The sequence below is a fragment of the Lissotriton helveticus genome, chromosome 9, assembly GCF_964261635.1.
Source record: "Lissotriton helveticus chromosome 9, aLisHel1.1, whole genome shotgun sequence".
NCBI lineage: Eukaryota > Metazoa > Chordata > Amphibia > Caudata > Salamandridae > Lissotriton > Lissotriton helveticus.
Window position 1 is genome coordinate 969,113,402 of NC_136070.1, and position 16,617 is coordinate 969,130,018.

Consider the following 16,617-nt stretch of genomic DNA (forward strand, 5'->3'; position numbering starts at 1 on the left):
CACCGGATAGTCCTGGGACTCCTTTGTTGCCGATCTCGCTCAGCCTCGCATCCCCAAGGGATTCAGGCGCACCGCACCTAAGGGAGCACACTCGCTCCTTGCCCCGGCCGGTCCCCGCAGCCCTCTGCCCGCTCTCGGTTCCTCTGGGAGTGGGGGGGGCGCAAGCTCGGCGTTCCGAGCAGGGACAGACAGGCCAGGGGCAGGGGTACTCACTGCGCTCCCCCGGCGAGGCCCTCAGTCTTCCCCGGTCCCGGCGGTGATTACTCGGCAGCTGCAGTGGTCCCGATGACGGGGACCAATCCTGTCGCGGCGTTTGGTCGAGCCTCCAGCAGCACCCGGGAGTCAGCCAATGGCAGTGCGGCTCCCGGGAGAGGCCTTCAATGACGCTCGGCTGCTCCACCAATCACAGCTCGGCAATGACGATGACGCTGCGCCGCACGGGCCAATCCCGTCGCGGCGTTAGTGAGGGGGCTCGGTCCCCTCGACCAATGGGAGCGCAGCGGCTTCGATCTCCGGCCCCGCAGCTCCTGGACACCGAAGCAAGTTGCAGGGGGTGTTGCTAGCCCCGGGCCGCGATGGTGATTTGGCGGCAAAGGGTTTTCGAGGGCGCTGGCCACGAAGAGACCCCCCTCTCGACCTTCCCACCACTTTGGAGCGGATTTCACGAGGGGAGGCGCCACAAGCCTCCGACCCTCGCTGGAAATGTGCCGATGAGCACATCGATCCTTTCCTCACGCTCCGCAGTCGAGTACCACACGTCCCAGGGCACCACAGCACGATTCGGCAGCTGTTTTCTGGCAAAGCTTTAGGAACCTTTAACCCTGGGTTCCCAACAGGAGGCCAGCTCGTCTCAGGCCCTTGGAGATTCAGTTGTAGACACAGCACCCAGCAAAGTCTTAGCAGTTTCAAGCAGGTAGGGTCACAGCACACAGCAAAGTCCCTTTCTCCTCCTCAGCTTCCAGTTAGACAGTAGAACCGTTCAGCCCTTAGAGCACACAGCAAGGCAATCTTCCTTTGGTTCTCTAGCCGTCCTCCTTCCAGCTGAGGTTCCTTCTTGGTTGCAGAATTTCAGAATCCAACTCTCTGTAGTCAGGGGTCCTTTCCTTATACCCCTCAATGTCTTTGAAGTCCTTTTAAGTCTTTGTGCATGGAGGCCCTGGGTCCAGTCTAAACCAGTTCTGGGGGTTGCGGAGCACTGAGGTGTCTCTGGTTTTCTTCTCCCTGTCAGCTTCAGGGCCAGAGGTGTCAGTTGACCATCAGGAGGGAGCTAGCATGGGGGAGGTGGCCGGCACAGCCCAGTACTTATCAGGCATTCCTTCCTCCCACCTCCCACCTCCCAGGCAGGCAGATGTGCCCTTTCATCCCCGGGCTGGCTCCGACCCTCTACTCCGGGGGCTCTGCAGCCCCCCTGTCACACCCAAGCATTCCACAAACCCAGGCACACAGAAAGGTTTAGACAAGAGAACAGCCACTTTCTAAAAGTGCTATTCTCCAACACAGGATTTAAAAACACCCTTCACTAAAAGATGTGTCATTAAATTCTGAGTTCAGGGATATCTTTCATTTATGTCCCATCTTGTTCCTATGGGAAGATAGGCTGGCATCACATGGGGCCAGTCTCCTCCATGTTACTCTATGGAGCAAGAGAGCCTTACAGCAGTGAGCACATAAAATGGCTGCTGCCCACTACCAGAGCATGTGACCTGCACTAGTACATGCTCTACCTTAGCTATACACTGCACCCTGCCCAGGGGGGTACCTTGAGCCTTCCATAGGGGTGGCTGATGTGCACAGACAGGGAAGGGTTAGGCCCAGCCAGTGGAGACACTGGCCAGGGGGACAGGGCAGTCCACTGACTGCACACAGGCCCTGCGCTGGCAGGCCTGAGTCACTATTTTAAAGCTACTCATGTGGGTGGCGCAATCTGCGCTGCAGGCCCACTAGTAGCATCTGTCATCACCAGCCCTGGCACACACAGTGCACTTTACTAGGGACTTCGTGGTGATACAAATATGCCAATCAGGTATATTCAATCAATATCACAATTCCCAGAGGGAGCACTTACACTTTGGCACTGATCAGCAGTGGCAGAGTGTCCAAAGCATCTAAATCAGCAAAAACGAAATCCAGCACAGCATCAAAACACATGAGTCAGAGGCAAAAAGATGGGGGAAGAACCACGCCAAAAGGTGTCAGGTCTAACACCTATGTATCGCTTTTAGGGCCCTCCATGACTATGGACCAGAATACCTATAACACCAGTTCCATTAGTATGTTCCATCGAGAAACCTTCGTTCATCCACTCTAAATCTGGTTGAGGTTCCTAGATTCAGGCTATCAAACTGGGGGGGCAATATTTTGTTACCACCACCTCTTCATTGTGGAACTGTCTTCCCATCCATTTAAAAAACTCTTCTGGCTTGCTTTCTTTCAGGAAGGCCCGTAAGACCTGGCTTTTCTCCCAGTAGTTCATCTTCTACGGGTTTAATGATTGAGTGTCGCTGTTTTTTTAGTTTCCACCCCAGGATTTGCAGAACGTAGACACCGCTGGGTATTAGTTCACACTTTATAAATAAATAAATAAATAAATAAAACTATGTACTTGAAAATTGCAACCACATTTTGTGTCTGGTATCTGTGTGCATCTGTCTCCTAATATTTTAACTGCTACTACTTCTTAATCAAGCAGTGCAAATGATATGCAAGCTTCCCTCACACACACATACCTCTCAAACCACCCTCATATGGAAGGTTAAACACCTGTGGGCTCATCTTCATTTTCCAAAAAAGCAAAATAACACCCAATAATTTAGCCACTGTGGCACAAACACACAAGTATTCACCAAAATGTAAAAAGGAATATCTTGAAAAAGGAATCAGATTTATATATAAGAGAATCTGCTCTTCAACGCACTGTTCTCCAGAGAGATTAAATGTGGTTATTAAAGATATAATAAAGTGTTTGTAGGCACTTGAGACATCATTCATCCCCCGCCTCAGGCTTTCTGTTACTGCCATCATTTAGAATCATGCATTAAATTGGGCATACAAATTATTGTGAGCAATCAATTAACATTTGTCTGAGCCTGCTGAGAGGATTTCATGCTTGATTTTGTGCATCCTCTAGAGTTTATAAGCGTGTGAATTTTGTCATAAATCAGTAGGGCTTGCAGTTCCCTGCCTGATTTAGAGGTGGAGAAGTGCCAGGCTTTCCCGTTCGAAACCTTCTTCTGAAAGACCTTCTACCACTGGAAGTTGGTCAATGTAAGTCAGAAGACCTTACCTGTTTAATGTGTTTTTTGCCATACATTTTAACTGTTCGTGAATGCCTGGAAAAGTCTGGTAATCCCAAACAAGAAACAATGCATATAACAGCTATGCTCTTGGAAAAAAACTCCAGGTGCCACAGGCCCATGTCTTCTTTGTTTTTCAGATACAAAGCCATTGCTTCGGGCATTTGTTTCTGAAAACCCAAAAGAATGCCAGCTGGAGCAAACCAGTGTGGCTCCCACCCTGTACACTTCTCTGCCTTCTAAGAAACTGCTGACATGGGGAGGCCAGGGACCCATGGGGCGAGCTATGGAGAGTGGTCCTCACTCCTCCTCCTTGAGAATGGCAGAGAACATGGCCTCTACTGACCTAGTAGACCCTTGCTGAGGTCTAAATTGCCTCCTTAGGGTCTGAGTGCCAGTGAGCCAGTAAATTCCAACCCGTACGTTAAGACCTGTTTATGAATGGGTCGGAATTGCGGGGCTGAATTACATGCCCATTGCGCTGCTTGTGCATCACTTTTTTTTGGCTCACCAGCAGCGCAGTGGGCTTGCCCATAGCTACAAGGCCATGTAAAGACAGCCTGCGTGACTTTTCATAGCCTTTTAAATATGGGTCTCCGTTCATGCATTATTCTGCGTGAAAGGGGCATTCCATGGGTGTTGCTATGGGTGTTCTCATGCAACATCCATGGAACTTGACGCATTCCTAGATTATAACATTTTGCAAAACTGGGAATGCATCAGAACCCCACGACTCCCAGGGAAGGCGTAGGAATGACGCAACGAGGAGAAATACTTTTATTTCTCCTAATTTTTTCCTCTTTTTATGCGGGCTGCATCTGCAGCACTCATAGAAAGAGGAAAATGCCATTAATTATTGTTTTTGTGCAGGAAGGTGTTCCTTCCTCCACAAAGACAATCATCCCCACCAGCATCGGATTGGGAAGGCGGGCAGTCGTACATTGGCCGATGGGCCGGTGCCTAAGGGTAACAAGTGGGCCGGTTTTTTGTCAAGCGGCCCACAGAGCCTTATTGTCTCCCCACCAGCAGCCGCGACCTGTGGAGGGAGTTGCGGTGGGGCAGAGAGGCGGGGCAGGGGAGGGGCAGGGTGGGGGGTGCTAAAAACCGACATATGGATAATTGGAGGTAAGTAAACAATTTCATTAATAAAACGAATTTTGTAGCGTGCCCAAATGCGATGCAGGGCACGCTACAAAATTTGTTTTATTAATTAAATTGTTTACTTACCTCCAATTATCCATATGCCGGCTTTTAGCACCCCACACCCTGCCCCTCCCCCGCCCCGCCTCTCTGCCCCACCGCAACTCCCTCCACGGGCCTGGCTGCCCGCCAGGCCACTGTAAGAGGGGGGCAGGATCATGAGCATGGAAGCTCTGAGGGCGTTGCTTTCAGCAGCCCCGCTAGGCTAATATTGTTCTGTTCGCTGCAGACTTTATCTTGCCATTCCGTGGGACCGGCGTAGACGCCCAGAGGTAATGTCCCACTCCCCTGCTGTCAGCCATTATCACCTCGCCTTCCCTGGAGCAGCAACAGCTCTGTGCTTTACTTCAGCTAAAAATCCGAATTTTATTCCCCACAAACTCGTGATGGGTGTTATCGGATGTGACAAATAACATACCCCGTGGGATTGTTTATTTATCATGTGCGATAAATAACACCTGAACTCGTAATCAGGGACTTACAGTTCTATCGTTCAATTGAGGGATAAGGGGGCAATTATTCCTTAGTTTGGCTGCCTTTATCACCTCATTTACAGTATTTAAAGCTCTATTTTCCCACCAGTGCTCAACTTATAATTAACACTTGTCTTAACACATTTAATACTACCAACAAATTCAAAGCGGCGATTAAAGGTTCGCTCTGTTCTGTTTCTTCAAGGTGTGCTGCTGTCACGCGCTCATCGTGAACAGGCAGAAACAGGAAATCGATCCACGCAGACGTGGAGAACGGCCGAGTCACGGTGAGCCGTCTTCGAACGACGCGGCCCGTCTTCGAAATAGGGGTGTCATATTACACTGTAGATCATCGTACACAGCCAGAGAGGAAGATTAAATGTAAGACTTTGAATTCGATCCGTCATGCCGTGTATTCTGGACTTCACTCAAGCTTTAGGGACAAACACTTGTGCTAAAACTCCTGCAGACGTGCAAACTCAATACCGGCCAACTCACTTCCTGTTTGCACAGGCAACTACCAGCAGGATGTACCTGAGCCATATCACAGATAAGTCACTCTTTGCTTCCGGGTCATGTTGGTATTCCAGAATGGGTTATTCCATTGCACCTTGTTCCTGACCCGTGTTACAGAGTTGTGCAAGGGCAAAGAATTAGTTGGAAGATGCAGTGGTTGTAAAGCTTCTTGTAGGCAAGCCACGTGGGTCACCTCCATGTCATCACCCCACAGGTGTGCTGATACATACTGCACCCGCTCGTGTAAGAAACCCTGCCCCCCTGTTAAAAGTCTTGATGTGGGTCAAAAACAATACTGCCAGGTCGAGGCTGTTTCAAAGGGAGGTCTGCCTTTCAATTCTAGGCTAGGCCTGTTGCAGGCGTGAGATCACGCCTGCAGTGGGGACCGCGCATTGTTTACAATATGGCGACTTTAGCCAGTGTACAGGAACCTCCTATGGCACAAACTTGCTGGAAAACCTATGTTTACATCCGGTAGTAATTGCCCATTCAATTAATGGCATTCGATTTCTTGAGTCTTGCAAAGATTTTGAGCTGTAATTTTAGACCAGTGAGTATTTCACGCGGCAGAGTGTGATATTATCCCAATGGAAACATACTGCACAGTTACGAGCAATGAGTTCAGACTGAGGCATAAGATAACATGTTATAGGAAATTGCTCACCTTATTGCCATGGTTCGACTCTTTTCAAACGCTGCCCCATGTAAATTTTGGAGTTTTTAATTGCAGAAATCTGCACTGGGAAAAGGACACAAGAGTTTGAAAACGCATACTACTTGTACTCCCATTTTTGTTAACTTTCTGATCACAGTTAGACTAAAGTCCTATGGATAACAACAAGCAAAACAGATAGAAATACAATCTGTGCAGTGTATTCCCCCCATTATGTTATCCTTAATTCTAAATGAGGGTTAAATTCTCCAATTATAAGTGCCTCATAAAATTGTGACACCAGTGCGCTGTTCGCAATTATGAGTATGTCGGAAAAAACAGACTTTTCACCTGACAAACCTTTTTAAAAATACCAGGTAAAAAAAGTCGTGGTAAATAATGGAGTATGTGGATTTTTCCGGAGGGAGTGCCAAAACCTGAAAGTCGTGCTCCCTTTGGAAGGACAAAAAATCGTAATTGCCATTATATGTCGCATTTGACAGATAGCATACCTTAGGGGATTTTTTTTTACTGGGTGCTATAAATAGCAATGCAGTTACACAGTTGTTGGAATTAAGGCCAGATTTTTATGATTACTGTTAAATGACGTTTGTATGGCGCACAATTTGTACCATTAGCTTGGCATCACATTGCATTCTGAAAGCCTGGGGCAAAACTTTAAATACTCTTTTATTGGAAATAAGATTGACAGCACAGTTCCTGCTAGGTTTTTAGGTCGAGCCTGGGCAGTGCAAGCGCTGCTCTGCGAGGCATGCTGTATTCACGTAGTGACTTGAAGCTCCACCCACTCTCCGCCCATATTTTTCATTAGCTTGTGCCATTGTCCACTTTAAACTGTGGCTGTTCATTGGTTAATAGGCTTAGTACCGTGTTGTCTCATTTTGTAGCCTCCCATGGCGACACCCACTGCTACTTGTGTTTTTACTCAGTAGGCTTTATTTACAGCCTCAGAGCACTATTTTCTCAAATAGCTTTGTCCTGCCTGCTGTTGCTCTCTTCTAACACTTTAAAAAAATATATAGCACAAACGCATTTGCAATGCAGTGGATCTCACATTTGGAAGAGTTTAAGCTATTTGCATTGTAAATGACAATGCCTTTTATGTATCTGTTTTAAAAACAACACTTAAATAAAAGGCATTGTCATTTACAATGCCAATAGCTCAAACTCTCGTAAATGTGAGACCTATTGCATTGCAAACGCATGTTGTTGCTGCTGCCATATGCATTCAGGCGTTAATGCTTGATATCCAATTGTATCCTTGTTTCCCATCTAACATTGCATTAGTCCCAGTTTTGGGTTAAATTCTGCTCTGGTGTCTTGCCTTTACTTGCTTGCTGGAAGAGCCATTCCTGCATTTCTTTCCCTGTGAAGAAATTAATGTCCCGCAGTTTTCCTCGACTCCTAAATTTTAGTCTTGTGTGATGACCTCTTTTGTGAAACAATTTTTCTGATTAAAATTCATCCCTATTGTATTTGATCTCAACTCGGCACATGTCTGAATTTCTGTCAGATCCCAAGTTTCACTCAATTTGGCTGCCATTGCTGAAGTCCTACTATGGGTTACATCTAGTGATCTATACCCTTCGGGTATGGAAATTGCCGTCATCTACAAGACTTGCTTCAAAATACTGGTTTGATCAGAAATTGCATTTGAGGTAGACAACTTTCCTTGTAAAGTTGTGCCATTTGATGACCTTAATTGAGCTGGACATATTTTGAAAGCAGATGGAACCCTGATTTTCTTAAAACATACACCAAGGGCCAGATTTACTAACATTTGATGCAACGCAATGCAGCAACACAATTTGCTACACTCTGCCAAATGGAGAGAGCAGGCATGCACCCTGTTTACTTAAACATGGTGCAATCCTGTTCTCTCTCTGTCTGCATTGCTGCACTAAGTGTTGCCTATATCCAATGCAGGCACCCTTGACCTATGGTGCAAAGGTGCCTGTGTTATAGGCAGGAATGTTTTTATACAGGAAAGGACACCTGTTAGCCCTCCTTCATCCCTATTCCTTCTACGTTTCTTCCATGAGATTCTGATTCATTCTGCCCTTTGAGGTCTTAGACAATGCTGAGGTGGTCTGGTCTGTAAAACTATTCTCATGCTTACTCTTCACCAAATAAACTAATACTTAGTTGAATGTTCCCAAAGTCATCCACCTTCTTGGGCTCACTCAGATTAAATATTTTATTTTCCCACATAATTATCAACAAGACTGGGAACTCCAACTGTACTGTTGCACCCAGCATCCTGAGCTCATCCATTCTTTACCTTTACTCCCATTGTATATTCTTGGTTGTTTGTGAAATTTCTGAGAGAATGCTAAAGGTTTGTCCCTCCGCTTGCAGCCTTCTCATTTTTAGAGCTAAATTTAGTATCTGATATAATATTATATATGTGAAGAAATTTGCTAGGATCGTCCTTGGCTTGCTTCAATTTGTGTTCAACTTAAAGGGGTCTCTATGCTCTCTCTGATCATGTGCAAGCTCCGATTCTGTCAGTTCAAGGAGCAGTTCCCTCAACAAAAGATTTGCTAGAAAAAGTTTAAGATTGCTAGCCACTGCCTCCTGTGTATTTCCTAACTTCCTTATCTCATTGCATCTAGCATTATTCTATAACGTTTCAATTATCTCTCATATTTCTTTGTCACCAAGTTTCAGATCTTATATTTCCATCCTTAGTGTTTTCAGGTTGTCATTCACTTCTTGTACGGCGTCTTCTAACTCTATGGTGCGTCTTGCTAAACTGTCTAACTTCTCCTCCATGATAAAATAGCCTTCATGTATACTTTCCTGATTTTTTTCCGCGGTGGAAAACTAGTCTTAATCTACACTGTTTGATTTGGCAGCAGTCTCTGCATGTGGTCTTCAGGATATATCTTTGCATTTTTCTTCTCTTTTTGACAAGCCCCTCCTGCCACTGCTCCTGGACCCATGTCTGCACTCTCCATCTTATCTACAGGTAGACGTGCAAACTTATTCTGTACTACTATGTTGGTTTGTGTTTCTGAGCTCAATAGGAAAGCTGTATCTCTACTCTCTCTACCCTATCATGTAGACCTAAGAGGCTCTTGTTCACACTAGTAGTCTTATGTATTTCCTTTGTTTCGGCCATTCCTTGCTCTGGGTTTCGCCCTTCGAGTCTGATTCCAGTGAAAGAAACTCAGGCTAGAGAAGTGCTTTAAAGAAGAAAAGGAAGCCAAAGAACAAAAGATAGTGAAGAGAAAATATAACAGAGTGTCAAAAAACAAATCTAGCCAACACAGCGGAGCACAAGATGTTAGCACTAGAAGGTGCCACTGCTAAAGTAATATGCGTAACGTTTTTCAGCACTACACCTTCAGATTGTAATTCCTTCATGCCCTCAGGTGAGAAAAGGCTTAGGAGCTCATTTACAGTCAGGTGGATGTGGTAATTTTATCAAAAATCATCTATAAATCTGTCTTCTAACCATGAGGGTCTGATTGCCCTTTTAGAGTTGGCAGTTTAACAAACAAAACTCAGTCAATCCGCGGCCGCAGACAATGCATGTTTTGGTCCCACTGGCATCATCACTTGTGCTCTCGCTTGCTAGAGCTATTGTGGTCATCAAGTGGCTTGGAGCCCACTCATTGCTTGCCATTTGTTGGCTCATTGTCACTCTTATTTGCTGCCTCACAATTTGACAGCACATGCTGGCTTCACTTCCTCTTCTTTTGTGTACCAAGTACTGATTGCTTTATCTTGATTAGGGTCCTTCAACTGCTTCCGCTGTGATTCAGGTACTGTTTTGCTTTTTTTTTTCTTCTTCATCTTGTGTTGCTTTGTTCCTCCCACCCCACACTTCCATTGACCATGTTTCACCTTTCCTCCCACCTGCCACCCTCCTGCTGTCGGTGTTGCTTATTACCTCCAACCTTCCCACTGTTGTCTGTGTTGCTTATTCCCTTCCACCCTACCATTAGCATTGTCCATGCAGTTTATTTCCTCCCACCCCCACCCTCCAGTTTTCTGTGCTTTTTTGCTCCCACCCTCCGTCTTTCACGCTCCCGCTGTCCGTGGTGCTTATTTCCTTCCATTACCCCACCCTCCCTTTGCCTGTGTTGTTTTCCACCTACCATAAGAAAAAAAGCTTTAATATAGTGACCACGACATAGTGCTTTTTTTTACCAACCCAATAATACCCATTATTGTCTGTGTGTCTTTTAGCTCCCACCCTGCCTCCCATTACCTGTGTTGCCATCCCCCACCATCCTAAGGTCAACAAATAGCGTATTTTTCAAAAAGTTTGGGACGCTGCGGTACAACATTGCACAAAGCCAGTAGCTCTCTCATATGTGAGGCCTTTTGCCTTTGCCAATGCTTATTCTTCCTGCATCACAGAGTTATAAGCCAATCACGACAAACAGAGTTAGCACAGCCATATTTAAACTTATCTTTCCAACGACATAACTATGTCAGAGCTCCCTCCGCACCTGAGAAGGTGCAAATAAAGTATAACTATTTATTTATTTATTTATGCGTTTTTATATAGCGCGGACTTTACCCGAAGGCGTCAGAGCGCTTCACACAAGGAATAGAACTGTTACATGAGGAGAATATTACACGTGAACAAATTACAAAAGCAGACGTTAAGTTACTTGAGGTAAAACTGACAATTGTGAGCAAACAAAATACATGAGGTAGCAAAGGTGCCATGAGGAAAAAGTGACAAGTGTGCAGGTTATAGGAGAAAACAAAGTACAAATAGAGGTATAATACTGCAAAATAAGCTAGACACTCAGGCACAAGAATAAACGTAACGTAGGCAATGGTGGCACTAGTGCAATTATCAAAGGTAAACATATTGTGAGAGGTAGCATACTGTGTGTTACAAGGGAAAGAGGTGTGTGCAAGTTACAAAAAGGTACCAAACCCAAGTACAAGGATAATACAGCAGTGAATGTTAAACACACCAACCACAAGAAGAGTGAAGCACGTCACAACAAACACATGTACCACTCAAAAACATGTTCCTGTTGCTGTAAGGCATCATCGTGTACTTAGCCCTGCTTGAGGAGGAGTAAGACTATCCAGCCAAAAATCAAAGGTTACAATATATTGTGCATTTTTTGAATGTTCAAATGCATAAGAAAAAAAATATTACATGTATTTTAAGTTGAAAATAAATAATTTCTTATTTCAATATAATACAAGTTTAGAGCATTTATAACGATAATGTTAATACAATATTTTCTTTATTTATTAATGTACATTCACTTTCACAAACACAGTTGGCAATGTGAGATTAACATCCGGACCTAGGGCTAAATTCAGACTGCTAGCAATAGAGCACATGCCAGATTCCAAAATCAGGTAACACTCAGTCCCTAACCCCGAGCTCCACACTTTTCCTTTTTTTCTAAGTCCAGCATTTTATAATGGCTGCTTACAAGTTAGGTAGCACACACCCAGGGGCTCAGTGACCTTACTTACAGCCCTAGAAGGTCACGAGTCACTCCGGCGTACCCCACAAGTAGGGTCAATTGCAGGTCCAGCTAGTATTGTTCATTTGGCCACTTGAGTAAAAAGCCCTCTTGCTGCGTGTTGTGGTCTGTAGTTACAAAGGAATGGTTTCAAATGTATCATTACATTATTGTTTTTTGTCCTGTATGTAATGAGGTGCAAGTTCAGTTCTTTAAAAAAAAAACAGGCAGCATTACCAATATATATTTTTTTATTTGCCTGGTCTAATAACTGTCTGCAAATTGTGCCTTGGGATGGCACATTTATGCCTCACACCAGCTGTGGTTGTGTTTACTCATGCTTCCCCCTTTTACAACAGTAATATATTTCACAGGTGTGATACTACGCACTTCGGGTCTGATTCACAAAAGTAATGTTACGCTTTTGCGTAAGTTTAGTTTTTTTTGGTATTCACAAACTACGAGTTACTAGTTAGTTTATAGCTGCGGAGATTCCGCAGTCAGGGCAGGGAATTCCACACATGAAAAGATAGAGATAGGCCTGTTCTATCTTTTTATGTGCTGAGTTGTTAAGAAATAGGCAACATTACAAACGTTTCTGAAATCGAGTATTTCTTTAATTTTTACTAACCGTAAAAGGAAATAATGTTATTGCTTTTATCACAAATAATTCAGCAATGATTACCTGAAAGTAAAGATTAATTTGTATAATAAACACATATAAATTTAAAAGTAAATTACTTCACTCTAAAGCAACTTAACCAAACAGAGAATTTACATAGTGAGTTTTTAAAATAATTCTTGTTACATGAAATCTTCATGTGGCCAAAACTCGGCTCACATAAGTGGTATTTTCAGGATTAAAAAACATAAACACATTATATGTAAATGCACAGAAAGTGACTTTTGGAGGAAAAATATATTTAAAAAAATGCACTTTAATCTTCATACTTAATTGTTTTCAAACAAAACCTAACACATCTCATCAATAAAGAATAATTTTTAGGTCTCGTCAGCGTGATCATAGACTAGCACATGCGCTCTCGCTTGCAAGACTCTTGCGTTCTATAATGGGATTGGAACTGGCCCATTTCTTATCATTGGTTTGCAGTGTTGTCAGTCTTCTTTGTTGCCTTCTAATTGGCCAGCACTTACCATGCATCACTTCCTTTACTTTTCATGGCCTATGGACCAAGCACAGATTCATTATGCTCAGGCCATCTGCTGCGATTCAGATACTATTTCTTTTTCTAATAAACGCTATGAAGCGGCCAGCACTGGCTGCGTCATAACACTTTTTCCCCCACTAATCCTCCATCTATTTCTTCTCCCCTCTAACACCCTGCCTTCTGTCCTTGCCCCACCCCCCTTCCCCCCCGGCCCATAGATAGCTGTCTTTTGTTAAATAGTCTCAATGATGGTCAAAAATAGTACTTATTATAATATGTTGATCTAATTAAAAATATGAAAAAACACATACAAACAACATTAAAAGCATGGGAAGGCAAAACTTACATAGCAAACCTATCAAATATGTAAGTGATTTTAGTAGAATGTTTTCTTTATTGAAAATAATATTAATTTGTGTAATGACGCCATGGAGGACTTGTTTGATACATAAAGGATATTGGTGATGTAAAATCCTTCAGTCAACATATATTGGGATAACAATATTGTGGCTTTTCATAACAAACAAATGTGTATCCAAATTTTACACATTGTAAATCTAAGAACCCCGATCAAAAAAGCTGTGCTCCAAAATGATGTTATTATATTATATTCTGCCTAAAGTGTTAATACCCAGAAATTCTTTAAAAAGTAATATTCTGTAATGTGACAAACCCAAATTTGCTTTTGTCAAGAGCATGAGGTGATAACTTCATCATTACACACAATTATTCTTTCCTTTCTGGGTATGTCATGTCACACATACTTATCATGCTAAAAAATATTATATCATGTATGAAATTATACAAAACTTGTTCAAACCAGTATAGCTTTAGCAGAATAGCTTGAAAATAGTGTGTCACATTTTAAATCTTGAGTCAAAACACATTCAGTATTTTTTAACTAATATCTATAACACTCGTATTGTTATTATTTTTCATATTTTATCATAGCAAAACATTTTTTAACTTGCTCATGTGAAACCCAAAAACGATGTGCATTTTAAGTGATAGGAAGATTACAAATTTAGTTGTGACTTAATTAATGTTAGTGACACCTTCAAAACATTTTAAATTAGCAAAATTAATACAATGCAAATGCATGTTCAAATATAAAATACCTATATTTCTAATGTCCTACTTGCAATTAACATAATTTAGCTTTTTTTTTTATTTATTTCAACAAACATTGAATCTTCATGTTGCTCTATGGCCTATAGGTCCTTTGTCAGGTCAGGGATGGTGACTGTCAGAACAGGCAGCATCATGGGAGTCAGATAGCACTGCATATGCTTCATCTGCCTGGAGATCCTTCCCAGCTTTGAATGGCGGTAAGTCTTGTCCATTGTCAAATATCCTCCAATATCTTTCTGAAGTTTGTGCTGCAAGGTGATTGTCACCCGGCAGCTGTACTTGTCTGACAATGGTCTGTCATATTTTTTCTTTATACTGCGGCCTCACTTATTGAGAATAGAGAATAAAAGGAAGAACGTTTTTTAAAAATGTATCCATTCATATTTTATTGCTATTATTATACATGACATCAATTATTTTTAAATGAAAATGTATTTTTTTCAACAGTTACATCAAAATAATTGCAGGTATCCAGTCAAGCTTTAGAAGACACCATTAAATAAGTAAATTGTGTGGAATGATGTATATATAGGCAATTGTCGTTGTAGGACGTGCACTGCTTCCTTTCAATTCCCCCTTGCTGGTCTTAATAGAACTCATCCCTCTTTTAGACAGTCTATCACCCCCCTAGAACTGGCTTTCTTATTAATGCGCGTTCGCTCATTAAACACAATTTGGCCTTCCACGATTTTGTGGAGGAGAGACGGCCGGACTGGGTTTTTATTACGGAGACCTGGGCCTCTGACTCTTCCGGCCATGATCTACTGCTGGCCATCCCTGAGGGCTATTCTCTTCATAGGCAGGAAAGACCAGTGCGTAGAGGAGGAGGAATTGCCATTCTTTTTAAATCTTCTCTTCCTTGCACTGTTAAACCGATAACTATGCCTCAAGATCGTTTTGAAGCGCTATACTTCTGTATTATGTGTGCTCCATCGGTTTCTTTCACGGGGATATTGATCTATAGGCCGCCTGGCTCTAGAGCCAGTTTCTCTGCCGATGTATTGAGAATTCTCGAACCCTATTTTGGAAAGCCTTGTCTTACCATATTGGGTGACCTAAATTTCCATCTTGACGAGGATAACTCAAAGGACACTCTGTCATTGGTTGAATCACTCGGAGCCTGTAATCTCGTCCAGCTTGTGAACAGTCCCACACACAAGGCGGGTCATATCCTCGATGGTGTATTTTCCAGTGATTCGTGACTCTCCACTGGTCCCCCTGTGCCGTTGGTTTGGACTGACCATCTTGCAGTACCGCTGGAACTTGCTCTTCCTGCCTCTCGCCCTTCTAAACAGGCTACTACTCCATTTACTCTCAGAAGGAATTTCAGAAACATCACGGATGAGGCTCTTGCTCCTCTTGTCTTAGTTCCCGAGTCCTCCCCCCTAAAAGACGCGGATGAGGCAGCTCAGGATCTTATGGATTCCATCACTATTGCAGTGGAAAAGCTTGCCCCCGCATCTCTGCGTTATGTAGCCCGGCGGAAGCCTACGGCTCCGTGGTTCTCTGACCAGTTGAGATCCCTAAGGCAGGGCTGTAGGAGTAGTGAGAGAAGATGGAGGAAATCCTGGGACCCTAAGGATCGGGAGGCCCATAAGCTCGCTCTGCGGGAGTATAAACAGAAAGTGGTATCGGAAAAGCAGGAGTACTTTTCCAACCTTACTAGCTCCCTCACTTCATCTAGGGAGCTCTTTAAAATCGCTGACTCGCTATGCTCCCTTCAACTCCCAGATCCTGTTGTTAGTTCTCAGGATCTCTGCAATGACATCTCAGACTTCTTTCACAACAAAATTCTCGACATTCATGTTTCTTTAGAAGTCCAACGCTATTCCCTGGATGTGAATATCCCTCCTGCAGTAATGAATTTGGATTCTTGGGATGTAGCTCCTTCCAGATCACTTACGGAATTTCCATCATTGTCCCTGGAGGGACTGTACCTCCTACTTGATAGGACCAAATCCTCTTCTCCAATGGATCCTCTACCTCTCAAAAAACTTAAAGAGTGTAGAAGTTGTCTTCTTCCTCCTTTGTTGGAGGTTATGAATAAGGCTATCGTCCAGGGTTCTTTTCCATTGGTATGGAAGAAGGCTATTGTAAAGCCCCTTCTTAAAAAAACATCACTCGACCCTGGCCTTCTTAAAAATTTCAGGCCTATTTCCCTACTTCCTGCCCCTGCAAAAATATTGGAAGCACACCTTAATCTCCATCTGTCTTCCTTTTTGGATGCCTCTGGATACCTTGATGACACCCAGCACGGATTCAGAAAACACCACAGCACGGAGTCCGCACTCACTCTTGTGGTCGATAACATCCGACGCAAAGTGGACTCTGGCCAAACTACAGTTCTGGTCCTGTTGGACCTCACGGCCACGTTCAATACCCTGTCTCCCGCTATCTTAACATCTCGCCTTAGGGAGGCAGGTGTTACTGGGCCGGCCTTGAGTCTCCTTAATTCCTTTCTCCTTGATAGGGAACAGAGAGTGATGCTCGGAAACTACCTCTCCCCTGCCAAGTCATTGCAATGTGGGGTGCCACAGGGGTCGGCATTAAGTCCGACCCTGTTTAACATCTATGTGGCCCCCCTTGCTAGACTAGTGAGATCGCAGGGGATGGACGTGGTATCCTACGCCGACGACACCCAGATCATTGTGTCACTGGCCCATTCCTCTGTAAAGACATCCGCCTTCAGCTTCAGGTCATGCATGCAGC